At 43.0% G+C, this 20,222-nt stretch overlaps 4 non-coding genes across 4 annotated transcripts; 1 reads left to right on the top strand and 3 right to left on the bottom strand.

The window, feature by feature from the left end:
* Positions 1–286: 286 nt before the first annotated feature.
* On the bottom strand, positions 287–359 carry trnat-cgu (transfer RNA threonine (anticodon CGU)). The gene has a single exon. It is a non-coding gene; the product is annotated as a tRNA-Thr (tRNA).
* Positions 360–1,091: 732 nt separating this feature from the next.
* Positions 1,092–1,164, bottom strand: trnat-ugu (transfer RNA threonine (anticodon UGU)). The gene has a single exon. It is a non-coding gene; the product is annotated as a tRNA-Thr (tRNA).
* Positions 1,165–5,716: 4,552 nt separating this feature from the next.
* On the top strand, positions 5,717–5,789 carry trnat-agu (transfer RNA threonine (anticodon AGU)). Its single transcript has one exon. It is a non-coding gene; the product is annotated as a tRNA-Thr (tRNA).
* A 4,061-nt stretch (positions 5,790–9,850) lies between these two features.
* Positions 9,851–9,961, bottom strand: LOC133473084 (U5 spliceosomal RNA). The gene has a single exon (XR_009786961.1). It is a non-coding gene; the product is annotated as a U5 spliceosomal RNA (small nuclear RNA).
* Positions 9,962–20,222: the final 10,261 nt, after the last annotated feature.

Raw genomic sequence — 20,222 nt, 5'->3', positions numbered from 1 at the left:
TGGTAGGCCACAGTGAGGTTTGAACTCAGGACCTCTGGTTTACAAGACCAGTGATGTAGCCCCTGAGCTATGAGGCCTTCTGTTAGCAGTTTAGCTAAATGTTTTGATAATTTTGGTGTATGTTAAAATATGGCTTGACTTAAGTAGGACCAAGATGGCAATTTATTGTACAGAGATCGTGAGTACAGACTGAGGAGAAGAAGGTGGCTTTTCCAATGACACGTGCAGAGTATAGCCTTTGTCTATATTAGTCCTGGTTGACATAGCAGCTGTTTATCGTGCAAACAGGCCACAGTCAGATTTGAACTCACGATCGCTCGTTTACGAGACCAGTGCTCTAACCACTGAGCTATGAGGCCTTGCATGACTGAATAGTGTTAGTATTTTGGTACATGTGTTAACAAAAGCGGGGCAAGTGCTATGAAGGGTCATTTTACCATTTTAGCTTACAAGGTAAAACAGCATTTTTTTAAATGAAAATCCAAGGACATTTGATTGGAGGAGTTGGAAAATGGGTGGCACGGTGGACGATTGGTTAGAGCATCTGCCTCAGTTCTGAGGACCGAGGTTCAATCCCCGGCCCCACCTGTGTGGAGTTTGCATTTTCTCCCCGTGCCTGAGTGGGTTTTCTCAGGGCACTCCGGTTTCCTACCACATCCCAAAAACATGTATGGTAGGTTCATTGAAGACTCTAAATTCCCCGTAGGTGTTAATGTGGGTGCCAATGGTTGTTTGTTTATATGTGCCCTGCGATTCACTGGCAACCAGTTCAGGGTGTACCCGCCTTCTGCCCGATGATAGCTGGGATAGGGTCCAGCGCTCGCGACCCTTGTGAGGATAAGTGGTTCAGAAACGGAAAATTCTTTTGATGAATGCTCATATTTGTTTGGAAAAGCCGGATGCCCTTCCTGACACAACCCTCTGCATTTATCCAGGTTTGGGACCGCCCGATAGTTTGCACTGGCTGGTGCCCCCCATAGGGTTGTATTCGACTGAACATGATTGTAATTCTCACTAAATATCCATCAGAATACAAAGAAACCACAACTCAAGACTGGTTAGCACAAACATTAAATCTGTATCTGGGTGGTAGGCCTCAGTGAGAATTGAACTCACGACCCCTGGTTTACAAGACCAGTACTCTCACCCCTGAGCTATGAGGCCTTCTGTTAAAACTTCACCCCATGAACTAACACCTTATATTACAAAATGAATGCAGGAGCAAAGCTTGAAAATGTCTGTGATCAGCTTGTTAACCGTAGTGCTAATGGTATGTTAGCAAGGGATAAATGTGTACGTCAGGGCTTTTGACACGCTCAAAACGACTATACAGGATGCTGGTTTCCTACCTTTGCTAGCGTCATGTATAACAACTATGTAACTAGACTTGAGGTCTCAGTGACAATTGAACTCACGACCCCTGGTTTAGACCAGTGCTCGAGCCACTGAGCTATGAGGCCTTGCTTTCCAGGTTAGAGTTACCATTTTGGTTAACGACCTAACAACCACAGAGTGGGCAAAAGTGCATTGTCAGCTTGTGTAGAAAAACCATGGTTTCAAGGAATTTAATTGTCTTACTAACACACATTTACACGATATTGCACGAAATTCGATACCCAAAGTCCCGGATTAGCCGAATAAGTCTTGAAGTGAAATCACAATAGAATCAGAAAATAAAAATAAATAACGTAACGATAACACAACCATAACAACAATAAAACTAATGCTAAACCCCAGTTGTGAGTTTGCGCAAAGATGCAAATGCAGCAAAGCTATATGCAAACATTGCCAATAAAAGAAACAGGGGGCTGCCAAACCCCGCAATACTAAAGCACCGGAAATGGAGGGCGTTCCAAACCGTTAATAACTCTAAATTAATATGGGACTCAACACGTAAACCAAAAGGCATTCTTTGTGCACACTTAAATATACGAAGCATTTTAACGAAAAGTGATCAGGTCAATCACCTTCTCACTGACTCAAATATTGACTTCCTCTGCCTATCTGAGACATGGCTCCATGAATCTTCGCCCTCAGCAATACTATCTGTACCTGGTTATAAAATGTTTAGAAACGACAGACAGGGTTCTAAGGGAGGAGGTGTTATGATTTATGCCAAGGACACTTTTAATTGTAATGAAATACATGTTACAGATGAGAATGGATTAGAATTTCTTGGACTAACTGTTTCTTTGTCACAGCAAATGTCTTTTATTCTTGTAGTTATTTATAGGCCTCCCTCATCAAATGCCGCTTTCTATGAAAAGCTGGAAATGTTACTGAAACAACTCAATCTTGCAAAAGAGGTGATAATAATGGGTGACCTAAATGTTAATTGGGAAGTTAACAAAGTTAGGAAAAAATTGAAAAGGGTTATGGATGATATGGATATGACTCAGGTTATTAATGGCCCTACGAGAATTACAAACTCCACCCGAACTCAGATTGATCTAGCCTTTACTAATAGGCCAGAAAGGATCTTGAAGCCATACAATATGCTCACAGGATTGTCTGATCACAATCTTATAATGGTTTCAAGAAAATTAAATAAAAAGCGCTTCAAACCCTTGGCCACCACTGAATCCAATAGGATACCAAAACATGAACAACAAAATTTCCAAGATTCCATCCAAGAAGTAAACTGGGATGTATTACTCGCTGGTAAAAATTTAGATGAGGATTGTTCTAAATTTGCCAACAAAATACAAGAAATTATTATACAATTTACACGGATAATTAAACTAAAAGCTAGAAAGAATGGCCTGCCTTGGTTAAACACATTTATTCTGAAACTGATGAAAGAACGCGATCATTCCTTGAAGTTGTCGGTCAAATCAGGATACAATAGAGAGCACTTTATCTCACTGAGAAATAGGGTAGTGAAAGAAATAAGAAAATCTAAAGCTGACTTTTTCATTACTGCTCTGAATAGTGCGAAGGGAAATTCAAAAATAACCTGGAATTATTTTAAAAAACTATTGGGTGTTACACAAAATAACAAAACAAAACTAATGCAAATTCAATTAAATGGAAACATCCTGACGGAACCTCAAGTGATGGCTGATGCTTTTAACAACTACTTCATTGAATCTGTGTCAGAAATCTCTTCTAAGTTTGCAGTAAAACAAATGAAGGAATACCCTGCATTGTCTACAACGCAGTTCTTTACTATTACAAATATTACTGAGACCAAAGTTATCGATTTAATTCATTCACTCAAACCATCTAAGGCAAAGGATGTTTTTGGAATGGACACGAGCATGCTCAAAGATCTAGGTTCAACTCTTGCTCCTCCTATTGCCTCAATCATTAATCTTTCAATTTCATCTGGTCACTTTCCAAAGGCCTGGAAATCTGCTATTGTTACCCCTGTCTTTAAATCCGGTGACTCAACTTCTCTGAATAACTACCGACCTATAAGCATTCTTCCGGCCATTTCCAAAGTTGCAGAAAAATGGGTGTCAGAGCAGATTGTCCATTATTTAATCAGCAGCTCCCCCTCTCTCCACGCCATGCAGTTTGGTTTCAGATCCAAGCATTCCACTGAAATGGCTACATGCCTCTTCATTGAGAAAATAAAATCTTCTCTCGACAAGGGTGGAGTTGTAGGGGCGGTGTTCTTGGACCTCAGGAAAGCTTTTGATACAGTAAATCACTCTGTTCTTCTTACCAAGCTCTCAAAATTTTACTTCTCTCGCAAAGCTGTGAGCTGGATTGAATCATATCTGCATGACCGAACACAATCTGTATCAGTTAACAACTGCAGATCAGAGTCTCTTAGGCTAACCTCTGGAGTCCCTCAGGGATCAATATTGGGCCCCCTTTTATTTAGTCTTTATATCAACGATTTGCCCACTGTTTGCTCTGAAGCAGAGTGCGTAATGTATGCAGACGACACAGTTTTCTTTGTTCATGGTCGCTCCAAAGATACTGTTGCTGCTAAACTCACTAATACAATGTCCTGTGTCACAACTTGGTTGCAGGAGTGCTGTCTACAGCTAAACGTTTCTAAAACTGTAGGCATGTATTTCACTAAAACAAATAGAGTATTACCTGACCCCGACATACTTGTTAATGGAGAAAAAATGCAAATTGTCAGCCAATACAAATATCTTGGGTTAATAATAGATTCACAGCTTTCCTTTAAAGCCCATATTGACAAATTGTGTAAAAATATCAAATTAAACCTCGCAAATTTTCGTGCAATTCGGAATGAAATGTCAACTGAAGCTGCAAAAATTTACCTGCATTCGATGATTCTTAGTCACTTTAACTATTGCATAACCAGTTGGTCCCAGGCTGGTCAGAATGCAAAAAAACCATTGGAAGTTTTGTACAAACAAGTAATTAAAGTGATGGATAAAAAACCAAGGCACTATCATCACTGTGCAATTTTAAAAAAATACAGTCTTTTAAACTGGGACCGTCTTCACATATTTGCAGATTTAAATTTGATTTATAAAGTACTGCATGATTTGGCCCCAGCTCCTCTGGCTGAGTTCATCAGCCAAAGAAACAGCTCTGAGCGTGTCACTCGAGGCTCTGTCAGAGGTGACTGTCTCATTCCTCTGCGCAGGAGCACTTTCAGTAAGTCAGCCTGGTCAGTGAGGAGCGCTGGTGAGTGGAACTCAGTACCTGAGGAGGTTAAACTGCTTACAACATACAAGGCCTTCACAAAAAAACTGAAAATGTGGCTAGTTAACACCTATAGCTGCCAACACTAAAAGACAAGTATGTTATGTTGTCTTTTTGTTATGATCAAAAAAATTATGGTTTTATTCTCTCTTAATAGTATAGTTTGATTATGTATCCTGTATTATATTGTCTTGTAGATGTATTTTACTGCTTTTTTACATCATGGCCAGGGGACTACAGATGAAAACTAGCCTTCTGGCTAATTCTGGCTTTTTTAACCATGTGTACTTCATGTGTTTTATGAAATTGCATTGTCCCCTTTCAAAAATAAACTGAACTGAAAGGCTGAGGATGCAGCAGAAATACAAATCTATGAGGCTTGAATTGCACATTATATTTAAATGCTCATTTAGTTACTGGTTTACTATACCAGTGATCTAAGTACTTGTTGTCGAGGCTACCATTGGTATTTTGGTTAAAGCGCTAATTTCGTTGCCACCGCATAATATGTCCCAGATTAGCTCGTAGTGGCTAGTAGTAGGTGTGTGTTTAAAACGCCCTTTGCATTTGTCGCTTTTGAGGAATACAGTTACTCTTGTTCATGCATTGCTGAGCTTCAGTCGGACCAAAAAGGTAATTAATGGTACAGAGATTGTGAGTATCGACTGAGGAGAACAAGGTTGCGGTTCCAATGACAACTGCAGGGTGTAGTTATCGTGGTTCACTTAGTAAATAGCAGAGAATTGAACTTACGATCACTGGTTTACAAGACAAGTGCTCAAACCACTGAGGTATGAGGGCTGGGATCGTATGATAGCCAAAAGCAGGGTAAGAGCAATGGAGAGTTATGTTGGCGTGGCCTGTGTGGAGTTTGCATGTTCTCCCCGTGCCTGCATCGGTTTTCTCCCAGCACTCCGGTTTACTCCCACATCCCAAAAACATGCATGGTAGGTTAATTGACAACTCTAAATTGCCCATAGCATGTGTAAATATGTGTTGGTAGGACAATTAAATTCCTTAAAACCTTTCACAAGCTTACAATGCAGTTGCCCTGTGGTTGTTAGCTCGTTAAACAACGCAAGGCCTCATAGCTCAGTGGTTAGAGCACTGGTCTAGTAAACCAGGGGTTGTGAGTTCAATTCTAACTGAGTCCTGAAGTGTACAATACTTTAACCAAAATGCCAATGCCAGCCGCAGACAAAAGCGATGTTCTGCAGTTGTCTTTGGAAGATCCTCTTTCTTTGACCCAAAATGAACACTGGTCCAACTAAAGATCAACAACGCGTGAACAATAGTAAGTCTGTTCCCCAAAACAGAAAAATGCAGCTTTAAACACACAACTATTAAAGCAGTTCCCATTTAAAAACAAAGAACGGCAACAACTTAAATATCATTGGCTCAAATCTCACTGGTTAGAGATCTGGTCTTCACTTCTCATGGATCCCTGAAGTCTCGTTTCAGTTTTTATCCATAATGCGAGCCAAGGTATGAATGCAGCTATCTGCAGTGATTTTGAGTGTGTCAAAAATCATCAGGTACACTTTCATCCCTTGCTAACATACCATTAGCACTTCGGTTAACAAGCTAACAACACACCTGTTCCGGTCAGCATAAAATGCTAATTATCGGCCGATAACGATAACACCGATCAGATCGGCGTAAAGTCTACTTTTAAACAAAATAATTTGTTCTTTTCAATTTATATGAAAGTGGGTCACGACTTTGAAACATTAGCCACATGCAAGCTGAATGTACTCTTCTTCTTTTCCTTTCGGCTTGTCCCGTTAGGGGTCGCCACAGCGCGTCATCCTTTTCCATGAGAGCCTATCTCCTGCATCCTCCTCTCGAACACCAACTGCCATCATGTCTTCCCTCACGACATCCATCAACCTTCTCTTTGGTCTTCCTCTAGCTCTCTTGCCTGGCAGCTCCATCCTCATCATCCTTCTACCAATATACTCACTCTCTCTCCTCTGGACGTGTCCAAACCATTGAAGTCTGCTCTCTCTAACTTTGTCTCCAAAACATCGAACCTTGGCTGTCCCTCTGATTAGCTCATTTCTAATTTTATCCAACCTGGTCACTCCGAGAGCGAACCTCAACATCTTCATTTCCGCCACCTCCAGCTCTGCTTCCTGTTTTCTCTTCAGTGCCACTGTCTCTAATCCATACATCATGGCTGGCCTCACCACTGTTTTATAAACTTTGCCCTCCATCCTAGCAGAGACTCTTTTGTCACATAACACACCTGACACCTTCCTCCACCCGTTCCAACCTGCTTGGACCCGTTTCTTCACTTCCTGACCACACTCACCATTGCTCTGGACGGTTGACCCCAAGTATTTAAAGTCCTCTACCCTTGCCATCTCTTCTCCCTGTAGCCTAATTTTTCCCCCACCACCCCTCTCATTCATGCACATATATTCTGTTTTACTTCGGCTAATCTTCATTCCTCTGCTTTCCAGTGCATGCCTCCATCTTTCTAACTGTTCCTCCAGCTGCTCCCTGCTTTCACTGCAGATCACAATGTCATCTGCAAACATCATGGTCCACGGGGATTCCAGTCTAACCTCATCTGTCAGCCTATCCATCACCACTGCAAAAAGGAAGGGGCTCAGGGCTGATCCCTGATGCAGTCCCACGTCCACCTTAAATTCTTCTGTCACACCGACAGCACACCTCACCGCTGTTCTGCTGCCCTCGTACATGTCCTGTATTATTCTAACATACTTCTCTGCCACTCCAGACTTCCGCATGCAGTACCACAGTTCCTCTCTGGGTACTCTGTCATAGGCTTTCTCTAGATCTACAAAGACACAATGTAGCTCCTTCTGACCTTCTCTGTACTTTTCCATCAACATCCTCAAGGCAAATAATGCATCTGTGGTACTCTTTCTAGGCATGAAACCATACTGTTGCTCGCAAATACTCACTTCTGTCCTGAGTCTAGCCTCCACTACTCTTTCCCATAACTTCATTGTGTGGCTCATCAACTTTATTCCTCTATAGTTGCCACAGCTCTGCACATCACCTTTGTTCTTAAAAATGGGCACCAGTACACTTTTCCTCCATTCCTCAGGCATCTTCTCTCGCACTAGAATTCTATTGAACAAGCTGGTCAAAAACTCCACAGCCACCTCTCCTAGATGCTTCCATACCTCCACAGGAATGTCATCAGGACCAACTGCCTTTCCATTTTTCATTCTCTTTAATGCCTTTCTAACTTCCCCCTTACTAATCATTGCCACTTCCTGGTCCACCACACTTGCCTCTTCTACTCTCCCTTCTCTATCATTTTCCTCATTCATCAACTCCTCGAAGTATTCTTTCCATCTACCTAGCACACTGCTGGCACCAGTCAACATATTTCCATCTCTATCCTTAATCACCCTAACCTGGTGCACATCCTTCCCATCTCTATCCCTCTGTCTGGCCAGCCTGTATAGATCCTTTTCTCCTTCTTTAGTGTCCAACCTGCCATACATGTCATCATATGCCTCTTGTTTTGCCTTTGCCACCTCTACCTTTGCCCTGTGTCGCATCTCAATGTATTCCTTTCGCCTCTCCTCGGTCCTCTCAGTGTCCCGCTTCTTCTTAGCTAACCGTTTTCCTTGTATGATTTCCTGTACTGTGAGGTTCCACCACCAAGTCTCCTTCTCTCCTTTCCTGCCAGAAGATACACCAAGTACTCTCCTGCCTGCTTCTCTGATCACCTTGGCTGCAGTGGTCCAGTCTTCTGGAAGCTCTTCCCGTCCACCGAGAGCCTGTATCACCTCTTCCCGAAAAGCTGCACAACACTCGTCCTGTCTCAGCTTCCACCACATGGTTCTCTTCTCTGCCTTTGTCTTCCTAATTTTCCTCCCCACCATCAGAGTCATCTTACACACCACCATCCTATGCTGTCTAGCCACACTCTCCCCTACCACTACCTTACAGTTGGTAACCTCCTTCAGATTACATCGTCTGCACAAGATGTAATCCACCTGTGTGCTTCTACCTCCACTCTTGTAAGTCACCCTATGTTCGTGCCTCTTCTGGAAAAAAGTGTTCACTACAGCCATTTGCATCCTTGTTGCAAAGTCTACCACCATCTGTCCCTCCAAGTTCCTTTCCTGGATGCCGTACTTACCCATCACTTCTTCATCACCCCTATTACCTTCACCAACATGTCCATTACAATCTGCACCAATTACGACTCTCTCTCTGTCTGGGATGCTCAGAACTACATCATCTAGCTCCTTCCAGAATTTCTCTTTCACCTCTAGGTCACATCCTACCTGTGGGGCATAGCCACTAATCACATTACACATAACACCCTCAATTTCAAATTTTAGCCTCATCACTCGATCTGATACTCTTTTCACCTCCAAGACATTCTTAGCCAACTCTTCTTTTAAAATAACCCCGACTCCATTTATCTTCCCATCTACACCATGGTAAAATAATTTAAACCCTGCCCCTAAACTTCTAGCCTTACTGCCTTTCCACCTGGTCTCCTGGACACACAATATATCAACCTTTCTCCTAATCATCATGTCAACCAACTCCCGAGATTTTCCTGTCATAGTCCCAACATTCAAAGTCCCCACATTCAGTTCTAGGCTCTGTGTTTTCCTCTTCTCTTTCTGCCGAAGAACCCGCTTTCCACCTCTTCTTCTTCTTCTTTGACTTCGACTTCGACCCACAGTAGGCAAGCTGAATGTACTACTGAACTGAATTTACTGTTAGCCACGAGTGATTCGTTCGTTGAGCTAGTCATATCCCGCCACGAGTGACCCAGGCGGAATTTCACTGCGAACTTGTACGATGATTGATTCGTTGGCGCAAGGAACGACTTATTATGCAGTGGACGTACTCGTGAGTGATTGCAACCGTTCTTCCTTACGGGACAGCTTTCACGAGCATCCGTTTCGGCAAGCTAATGGCTAATGTTGGGCCAGTCAAGTACATGAAAACAAGCACACATATTTAAAATAAATGTAAATTCATAATACATGTATGCATACATACAGACAGACCGGTGTCTCTAATGCAATTATTAAAGCCTTTTAATTAATAACTACACAACTGCAATTAAGCTTACACAGCACTTCTCAAGCCACTCGAAGACACTTTACAGCAATGTATTAATGTGGAATGTATTAAATACAAAATAATGAGTGAAACAGGTTGATGTATATAGACAATAAATTACATTTTTCACAACAAGAGAAAGCCCCACTTTCACAGAGAACGAAACAAATTTAGATAGACTCTTGGTGTTCCTCCCCACAGAAATCTTTAGTAAAAGGCAAAAGATTTATAGGATTTGAAAAGAAACAAGAACGAACTGCTTTAGTCACAGCGAAGCAGACTATGTCATTGTCCGCCATGCCATTTTAACAGACGGTCTGAAATTCAAGCAATTGGACTTTTTTTTAAACACAAATAAAAAAATCCACCTACATTTGACATACTCCAATATTCTCATCCTGTCACACAAAAAGACATTGTAAACGTGTATAAATGCTCTGCTTTGTCGTTCTTTATCAAGATTGTGAACCGTTTTGACGCACTGCATTGTGGGAACGTGACACATTTCATGTCACCTGATTGATTGGTGTGTTCGGTTGAGTTTATGATTATTTAGACAATCTTGTGGGGGTGCACTGTTCTTGGAGATTGTTAAATATATTGTAGAAGTTATCATTTATTTGCTTAGCTTATTATGGACGATTTTGAGAAAGGGAGATGTCTCGCCTTCAAGAAGATGACTCAGCAGGAATCATCAGAGAGAAGGACGTGGCCGGGACGTGGCAGGTGTTGGTCCCATGTTTTCACCTTGAAATCCTATCCTTAGTGTGTTGTGTCTTGTAGCTTAGTACGTTATGTCTTGTAAACTTAGAAACCTCCCTATTTTCAAATAAATGCAGGAGCGATGGGAGAGATTGTTTAGAGCGTATTGAGAGGCTGTAATTTGAACAATCTCCCATACGCCCTCCTCATGAGAAAAAGAAACCAGCGTCTTCATTCCTTTTGTGTCTATTTTTTATAATGTTGGGTAAGATAAATCCAACATTAAATTAGTCCTTCGAGCCGGATGTCAACACACCCGAGGATTCCAGTTGTGGAGCCGACTTCCAGTTAAGAGACCGTGGCCACGGCAAGTAAGACCCTTTATGGGACTGGTCTTCGTTCTCCTCAACTGGGATCTGAAGGTTGACGACAATCCACAGGATTGAAGACGATTTTGGTGAGTTAAATTTTCAATTTTTTTTGAAAAAGGACGGCGGAGTCCGACAAATTCCGCGAGGACGGCGGAGTCCTGTACGTACTTAAATTCCGTGTTTAATAAACCCTGTGAATACTAGTCAATGGCGGGTAAAATAAAGAAACTAGGAAAGTTTCGTGGTGTCGTAGTTAAATTCCGTATAGGACGGCGGAGTCCTCTGACAAGCCAGTGTGAATGAAAACTGTTTGAATGAGAGTGTAAATGGGAAATGGGAAACCACTAGGTTTTTCATTCCATACCAAAACAGTGGGAAAGTAAACGGTGGACTTTTGTGGATGCAAAGGCAAGAATTCTCCACTCGAAAGAGTTGAAGTGAGAATTACCACAGAAAGTAAATTTGAATCACCGTCCTACTGAAAAGAAACAGTGTTCTAGACTACCCTAGGTAGTATTACACTGAACCAAATTCACAAAATGGGAAAAAATAACAGATGGGTAGATAAACATTGGATAAACCAAGCAACTGGCCCTCTGGAGGAATATGTTAATCATGCCCTCCATGCAGAAAGAGTGTTAGGACAAAAAAACATTTTTAGAGGATGCGGCAGAGGCCGTAGGAGAGTACGATATGGTGGAGGTCGAAATTATTATGATAATACCGTCTGTTGGTGCTGTGGAGACAAAGGCCACATTGCACGCGACCTGCCCTAAAAAAAATAAAAGAGAAATACGGACAAACTACCACATGACTAAGCCAGCCTGGTGGACATAAGTAATGCCTTCTTTTCTGTACCAGTAGAGAAGAACAGTCAATTTTGGTTTGCATTCACATTTGAGGAAAAAAAAAAAATATATATATATACATTTACTAGATTACCGCAAGGTTACTGTGAAAGTCCAACCATTTATTCAATGACAACACGCATGTCTAAATTCACTCCCCCAGGAGGGAGAGACATGCAAAGATTCATTGGCCTTACTGCATCATCTAGCAGAAGAGGGACATAAAGTGAAACAAAAATAAATTGCAATGGTGTAAAAGGCAAGTCAAATATCTAGGCCATAATTTAAGTGTTGGAGGAAGGACTATATTAGAAGACAGGAAAGCTATAGTCTTAAAAAATCCTAAACCGCAGACGAAGAAACATATAATAATCATTTTTAGGTCTGACAAATTATTGTAGTCATGGATTCCAAACTATGCAGAAATTGTTGCACCATTGTCAAAATTAATGTATGAAGACAACCTTAAAATGACATCACCTGTTTAATGGTGTACAGAGGCAGAAAAGGCCTTCTGTGACATTAAACAACATTTGGTGTCGAGTACTGCGCTGGGCCTTCCAAATTTAATGATAAAACATTCATTCAAATGGTAGATTGTCAAAGCTATTACATGACCTCCGTACTTACACAACAATACGGTGATAAGCTCAGACCATGGGCTTATTTTTTGACTAAATTGGACAGCGTGACGTGTGCATTACCACATTGTGTCAGAGCAGTTGTGGCAGCCTTGACGGCAGTAGAGAGCAGTTCCACAATTGTGTTATTTCATCCATTAACTCTTAAGGTCCCACATACAGTGTCTGCTCTCCTATTGCAAATGAATATGGGGTTTTTATCACCTGCAAGACATTTATCTTGCATGGCCATCTTGCTGTCACAACCACATTTGACTGTTGAGCGATGCACAACCTTAAATCCAGCCACACTAATACCCTTACTTGATGAAGGCACGCAGCATGATTGTCAGGAATTGGCTGAACAAGCTGCTGAATTAGTAGCATTAACCGAGGCATGCAAACTAATGATAAATAAAGATGGTACAATCTATACTGATAGCCAATATGAGTATTCCACAACAAGAACGCAATTATTGGGAAAAACAAAGTGCAAAACTACAAAATGAAATTTAAATTAGCACAGAGAAAAAAAAAAAAAAAAAAAAAAAAAAACTATTCAAATGGGCTGCTATATTGAGCCATGCTGTGTCACATGTCTCAACCGGAGGGATGGTGGCACAGATAGATTGACACTTTACAGCCCTAAAAAATAGCAGAAAGAAACACGTGGGTTCATTTAACACACTGTAAAAGAGTCATTTCAGCTGAGTACTCAAATAGGGAAGGTGAGCAAAAGTCTGATAACAGAGCGGGAGCAGATGTGTAGATTCTGAAAACGCTTGCTGGTCAGTGAAGAAAAAAGACACCAACCCTTTTAGTGAGAACTCAGCAGAAAGGCACACCCACATTGGTTACAAGATTCGATAAGTTGTTACGTAGCAACTTTGGCAACTATGGTGTTGGTTTTGTTTTTGTGGTACATGGGACGTCCCACCCTAAATGATACAACCAATTTTTTAGATAGAAAATCACCTACCAACTGGACCAATATGACGAACCCAATAATAAATTTTTTTTAATCATTAACTCATATCAAAAGGAGTACAGTTGATGATCAGAACTGTGGGCATGGCCTCCAAACGCGCCAAAACGGTTTAATATTTTGTGCCGCCCGAAATCAAGCTGCTTTAATCATAATTCCATATGTGGCTCTCACCAAAGATGCTCAAGAGAATGGGCAGAATTGGGGATTTGGATATGACTGGTATGCAACTATAGGTTTTGAATGGGAACACCTCATTGGTGAAACATGTTATGATTGATCCAGTTGGTCACAAAAAATAGCAAAAGAACATAGAAAGAAGTTTAACATAAGCAAAACGGCCCATAGTTTAATATTGAAATACAAATCAAGTCACCCAGTGTGTTTGATGGTGAGCTTGTGGGCCTATTCTGGCGGAAAAGATCCCCACTTCCAAGTAGCATTGTGTTATAGGAACCGTGTTAAACCAGAAATGCCATTGAAAACTTCAAAGAAAGGTGGACAAATTTTAATGGTTAACATAACTACTGATGATTGGTTCCTTGTTGTCACAGGAGTTTCAGGACAAAATAACAATTGGTTACTATTGGTGGAACAAGCAGCAAATGTAACGAGAAAAGATTGTGTAGTTTGCATGGGTCCCAGGCCTTTGTTGCGCATAGTTCCGGCACACTTATCACAAGATTGTATTATTCCATTAATGAACGCTACTGTACCAACTGAGAGGTGTAAATCATGGGATCCTATATATCCCGTAACAAAAGCAGATAAACACAAACCAATGTGTTCTACTTTAGTAGCACCAAATAATTTCACTTGTATAAACATGATTAGTAAAGGAAAAAAATTAGGACCACTGAACGACACACAGTGTAAAGTAACCTTAAAGGTCGGACCAAATTTTGTGCCAGTATCACGGAGCGACATCTGGTGGTGGTGCGGAGATGATAGACTGTTTGATAGATTACCTAAAGATATATCTGGATTGTGCGCTATTATCACTTTGACATTGCATGTGTCAGTATACCCTATACCTGTTCAAGATTTAATGGAAAGGGCACCAATGTTTTTGTCCAATCTAGAACATAGACAAAAAAGGGATTTATCCTGGGAGAGGCAAAATTATCCAACATAAAACATACATCGACGCCATAGGTGTTCCTCGTGGGGTTCCTAATCAAAACAAATTAGCTGTCCAAGATGCAGGAGGATTTGAATACTTCATATGCTGTTGGTGTACGATTAATAAAAATGTTGATGGGATAAACTATATCCACTTCAATGTACAGAGATTAGGAAATTGGACTCAGAGTGGGTTGGAAGCTGTGCACGAGCAGCTCAAGGACGTTCCAAAACCGCATAGCTGTCGACATGCTCCTCGCAAGAGAGGGGTCTTTGCGGTATGTTTGGAGAACAAACAATACTGCTTCAGATGGCATCTTGACCAGAGCCATCGATGGTGTACGGACCCTCAATCAAAACTCCTTGTGGGACAGCTGGACGGACGTTTTTGGTAAATACAAAACCCTAATTTCACCAATATTGATATCAATTGCTGTTTTTGCAGCCATTCTGACATTGTGTGGATGTGGATGTTATTGTAAGTTCATCCAGAAAACTTCCGAATGCAGCCCTATGGGGGGCACAAGTCAGTGCAAACGGTAGGCCGGTCCCAAGCCCGGATAAATGCAGAGGGTTGCGTCAGGAAGGGCATCCGGCTTAAAACCTTGCCAAACAAATATGAGCGTTCATCCAAAGAATTCCATACCGGATCGGTCGTGGCCCGGGTTAACAACGTCCGCCACCGGCGCCGTCAACCTGCAGGGCGCTGTTGGAAATTCAGCTACTGTGGGTCGAAGTCGAAGTCAAAGAAGAAGAAGAAGAAGAGGTGGAAAGCGGGTTCTTCGGCAGAAAGAGAAGAGGAAAACACAGAGCCTAGAACTGAATGTGGGGACTTTGAATGTTGGGACTATGACAGGAAAATCTCGGGAGTTGGTTGACATGATGATTAGGAGAAAGGTTGATATATTGTGTGTCCAGGAGACCAGGTGGAAAGGCAGTAAGGCTAGAAGTTTAGGGGCAGGGTTTAAATCATTTTACCATGGTGTAGATGGGAAGAGAAATGGAGTCGGGGTTATTTTAAAAGAAGAGTTGGCTAAGAATGTCTTGGAGGTGAAAAGAGTATCAGATCGAGTGATGAGGCTGAAATTTGAAATTGAGGGTGTTATGTGTAATGTGATTAGTGGCTATGCCCCACAGGTAGGATGTGACCTAGAGGTGAAAGAGAAATTCTGGAAGGAGCTAGATGATGTAGTTCTGAGCATCCCAGACAGAGAGAGAGTCGTAATTGATGCAGATTGTAATGGACATGTTGGTGAAGGTAATAGGGGTGATGAAGAAGTGATGGGTAAGTACGGCATCCAGGAAAGGAACTTGGAGGGACAGATGGTGGTAGACTTTGCAACAAGGATGCAAATGGCTGTAGTGAACACTTTTTTCCAGAAGAGGCACAAACATAGGGTGACCTACAAGAGCGGAGGTAGAAGCACACAGGTGGATTACATCTTGTGCAGACGATGTAATCTGAAGGAGGTTACCAACTGTAAGGTAGTGGTAGGGGAGAGTGTGGCTAGACAGCATAGGATGGTGGTGTGTAAGATGACTCTGGTGGTGGGGAGGAAAATTAGGAAGACAAAGGCAGAGAAGAGAACCATGTGGTGGAAGCTGAGACAGGACGAGTGTTGTGCAGCTTTTCGGGAAGAGGTGATACAGGCTCTCGGTGGACGGGAAGAGCTTCCAGAAGACTGGACCACTGCAGCCAAGGTGATCAGAGAAGCAGGCAGGAGAGTACTTGGTGTATCTTCTGGCAGGAAAGGAGAGAAGGAGACTTGGTGGTGGAACCTCACAGTACAGGAAATCGTACAAGGAAAACGGTTAGCTAAGAAGAAGTGGGACACTGAGAGGACCGAGGAGAGGCGAAAGGAATACATTGAGATGCGACACTGGGCAAAGGTAGAGGTGGCAAAGGCAAAACAAGAGGCATATGATGACATGTATGGCAGGTTGGACACTAAAGAAGGAGAAAAGGATCTATACAGGCTGGCCAGACAGAGGGATAGAGATGGGAAGGATGTGCAGCAGGTTAGGGTGATTAAGGATAGAGATGGAAATATGTTGACTGGTACCAGCAGTGTGCTAGGTAGATGGAAAGAATACTTTGAGGAGTTGATGAATGAGGAAAATGATAGAGAAGGGAGAGTAGAAGAGGCAAGTGTGGTGGACCAGGAAGTGGCAATGATTAGTAAGGGGGAAGTTAGAAAGGCATTAAAGAGAATGAAAAATGGAAAGGCAGTTGGTCCTGATGACATTCCTGTGGAGGTATGGAAGCATCTAGGAGAGGTGGCTGTGGGGTTTTTGACCAGCTTGTTCAATAGAATTCTAGTGCGTGAGAAGATGCCTGAGGAATGGAGGAAAAGTGTACTGGTGCCCATTTTTAAGAACAAAGGTGATGTGCAGAGCTGTGGCAACTATAGAGGAATAAAGTTGATGAGCCACACAATGAAGTTATGGGAAAGAGTAGTGGAGGCTAGACTCAGGACAGAAGTGAGTATTTGCGAGCTACAGTATGGTTTCATGCCTAGAAAGAGTACCACAGATGCATTATTTGCCTTGAGGATGTTGATGGAAAAGTACAGAGAAGGTCAGAAGGAGCTACATTGTGTCTTTGTAGATCTAGAGAAAGCCTATGACAGAGTACCCAGAGAGGAACTGTGGTACTGCATGCGGAAGTCTGGAGTGGCAGAGAAGTATGTTAGAATAATACAGGACATGTACGAGGGCAGCAGAACAGCGGTGAGGTGTGCTGTCGGTGTGACAGAAGAATTTAAGGTGGACGTGGGACTGCATCAGGGATCAGCCCTGAGCCCCTTCCTTTTTGCAGTGGTGATGGATAGGCTGACAGATGAGGTTAGACTGGAATCCCCGTGGACCATGATGTTTGCAGATGACATTGTGATCTGCAGTGAAAGCAGGGAGCAGCTGGAGGAAGAGTTAGAAAGATGGAGGCATGCACTGGAAAGAAGAGGAATGAAGATTAGCCGAAGTAAAACAGAATATATGTGCATGAATGAGAGGGGTGGTGGGGGAAGAATGAGGCTACAGGGAGAAGAGATGGCAAGGGTAGAGGACTTTAAATACTTGGGGTCAACCGTCCAGAGCAATGGTGAGTGTGGTCAGGAAGTGAAGAAACGGGTCCAAGCAGGTTGGAACGGGTGGAGGAAGGTGTCAGGTGTGTTATGTGACAGAAGAGTCTCTGCTAGGATGAAGGGCAAAGTTTATAAAACAGTGGTGAGGCCAGCCATGATGTATGGATTAGAGACAGTGGCACTGAAGAGAAAACAGGAAGCAGAGCTGGAGGTGGCGGAAATGAAGATGTTGAGGTTCGCTCTCGGAGTGACCAGGTTGGATAAAATTAGAAATGAGCTCATCAGAGGGACAGCCAAGGTTCGATGTTTTGGAGACAAAGTTAGAGAGAGCAGACTTCAATGGTTTGGACACGTCCAGAGGAGAGAGAGTGAGTATATTGGTAGAAGGATGATGAGGATGGAGCTGCCAGGCAAGAGAGCTAGAGGAAGACCAAAGAGAAGGTTGATGGATGTCGTGAGGGAAGACATGATGGCAGTTGGTGTTCGAGAGGAGGATGCAGGAGATAGGCTCTCATGGAAAAGGATGACGCGCTGTGGCGACCCCTAACGGGACAAGCCGAAAGGAAAAGAAGAAGAGTAGAATCAAAGTTAATGGGTTGCTGACGGGCCCTGTGAGGCTGGGGAGGTCGGTGAGACAGGGATGCCCTTTGTCCTCACTGCTTTACAGCCTTGTGGCGGAACCGCTGGCTGCCCTGCTCAAGCAGAATAATGGAATTAGGGGTATTCTGACACCAGCAAACAATGAAGTTAGAATTATTCAATATGCAGATGACACAAATTTGTTAGTCAGGGATGTAGAGAGTCTTAAAATGGCTCTCCATGAACTGAATGTTTACTGCCAGGCCTCTGGCGCAAAGATAAATACAAATAAGACGACTATGGCTGTGTTTGGTGCGTTGCAGGCTACTCCTAGCACCTGGGGTTTTCGTGAGGCCGAGAACAGCTACAAAGTTCTGGGAGTCTTGTTAGGTAAGCTTGCGGAGGTATGTAATAGGAAAACATGGGAGAACATTTTGAATAAAATAGAAAGTCAACTTAACGTATGGAGGTTGAGAAATCTAACCCTGAAAGGTAAAGTCCTAGTAATAAACGCTTTGTGTATTTCAAAGTTGGTACATGCCCTGACTGTTACTGATTTGCCTGGTGACATTTTGAGTAAGCTAAAGGTAATTTTCAGTCGTTTCATGTGGAAGAGAGAAAAGGGTCTGGTGAGTCATGCTACGCTGATAGGGGATCATGGAGCGGGTGGTTTGGGGTTGATCGACATAGACACGAAGAAGAAATCTTTAATCAGAATCAGAATCATCTTTATTTGCCAAGTATGTCCAAAACACACAAGGAATTTGTCTCCGGTAGTTGGAGCCGCTCTAGTACAACAGACAGTCAATTTACAGAACACTTTGGAGACATAAAGACATTGACAAAAAACAACAACAAACAACAATTGTGCAAAAAGATGCAGAGTCCTCAGTTCGAATGGCTAATATCGCAATAGTCCGGTGCAATGACCATTGTGCAAAGGGCACTGAGACTTCAAGGAGTGTATGCGGTTTAAAGTGACGAGTACTGCGATAATCTGGGACAATGGTTGTGCAAATGTTACAGATACTCCTCAATCAGTGTGCAAATGGAGCAGATGCTACTCTGGCATGAGTGGCCACTATATGCAAATAGTGCAGCACGGCGAGACAACTACAGTGAGTGCACGAGTAATACATAATACAGAAATGTGACAACGAACTCAAGTCAAAAAATTGCCAGCTTGTTGTAATGGAATTGTAAGTTAGCTGTTCAAGAAGTTGATTGCAAGAGGGAAGAAGCTGTTGGAATGTCTACTAGTTCTAGTTTGCATGGATCGGTAGCGCCTACCTGAGGGAAGGAGCTGGAAGAGCTGGTGACCAGGGTGGGGAGGGTCCGAGAGGATTTTGCACGCCCTTGTCTTAGTTCTGGCAGCGTGCAAGTCCTCAAGGGTGGGTAGGGGGGTACCGACAATCCTTTCAGCAGTTTTGATTGTCCGTTGCAGTCGGAGTTTGTCCTTTTTTGTAGCAGCACCAAACCAGACTGTGATGGAAGAACACAGGACTGATTCGATGACCGCTGTGTAGAACTGTCTCAGCAGCTCCGGTGGCAGGCCATGCTTTCTCAGAAGCCGCAGGAAGTACATCCTCTGCTGGGCCTTTTTGAGGACGGAGTTGATGTTGGTCGCCCACTTCAGGTCCTGGGAGATTGTAATTCCCAGGAACTTGAAGGTCTCGACGGTTGACACAAGGCAGCTGGACAGCGTGAGGGGCAGCTGTGGCGAAGGATGCCTCCTGAAGTCCACGATCATCTCTACAGTCTTGAGCGTGTTCAGCTCCAGGTTGTGTCGGCCGCACCACAGCTCCAGCCGCTCCGCTTCCTGTCGATATGCAGACTCGTCACCGTCCTTGATGAGGCCGATGACAGTGGTGTCATCTGCAAACTTCAGGAGTTTGACAGTCGGGTTCGCTGAGGTGCAGTCGTTCGTGTAGAGAGAGAAGAGCAGCGGAGAGAGGACACAACCTTGGGGCGCCCCAGTGCTGATGCTGCTGTTGTTGTTGTTGTTGTTGTTAGGCAATGTCGGGGGACACTGCCTCCAGCCATTCGCTCCAGATATTGAGTGCCTCTTTAGGGGATGTCAAGAGGTCTTTGTGTGTCCAGCCATCTGGGTAGAGGGCAGTCATAGCTGGACATTTCGTCAGGACGTGTTCTGCCGTCTCAGCGTCGCCCGTGCCGCATAGCCGACATTCTTCTGACTCCGTCAG

Source organism: Phyllopteryx taeniolatus, unplaced genomic scaffold (assembly GCF_024500385.1).
Source record: "Phyllopteryx taeniolatus isolate TA_2022b unplaced genomic scaffold, UOR_Ptae_1.2 contig_103, whole genome shotgun sequence".
In the NCBI taxonomy this organism is placed as follows: Eukaryota; Metazoa; Chordata; class Actinopteri; order Syngnathiformes; family Syngnathidae; genus Phyllopteryx; species Phyllopteryx taeniolatus.
This window is presented reverse-complemented; position numbering and strand designations above follow the sequence as displayed.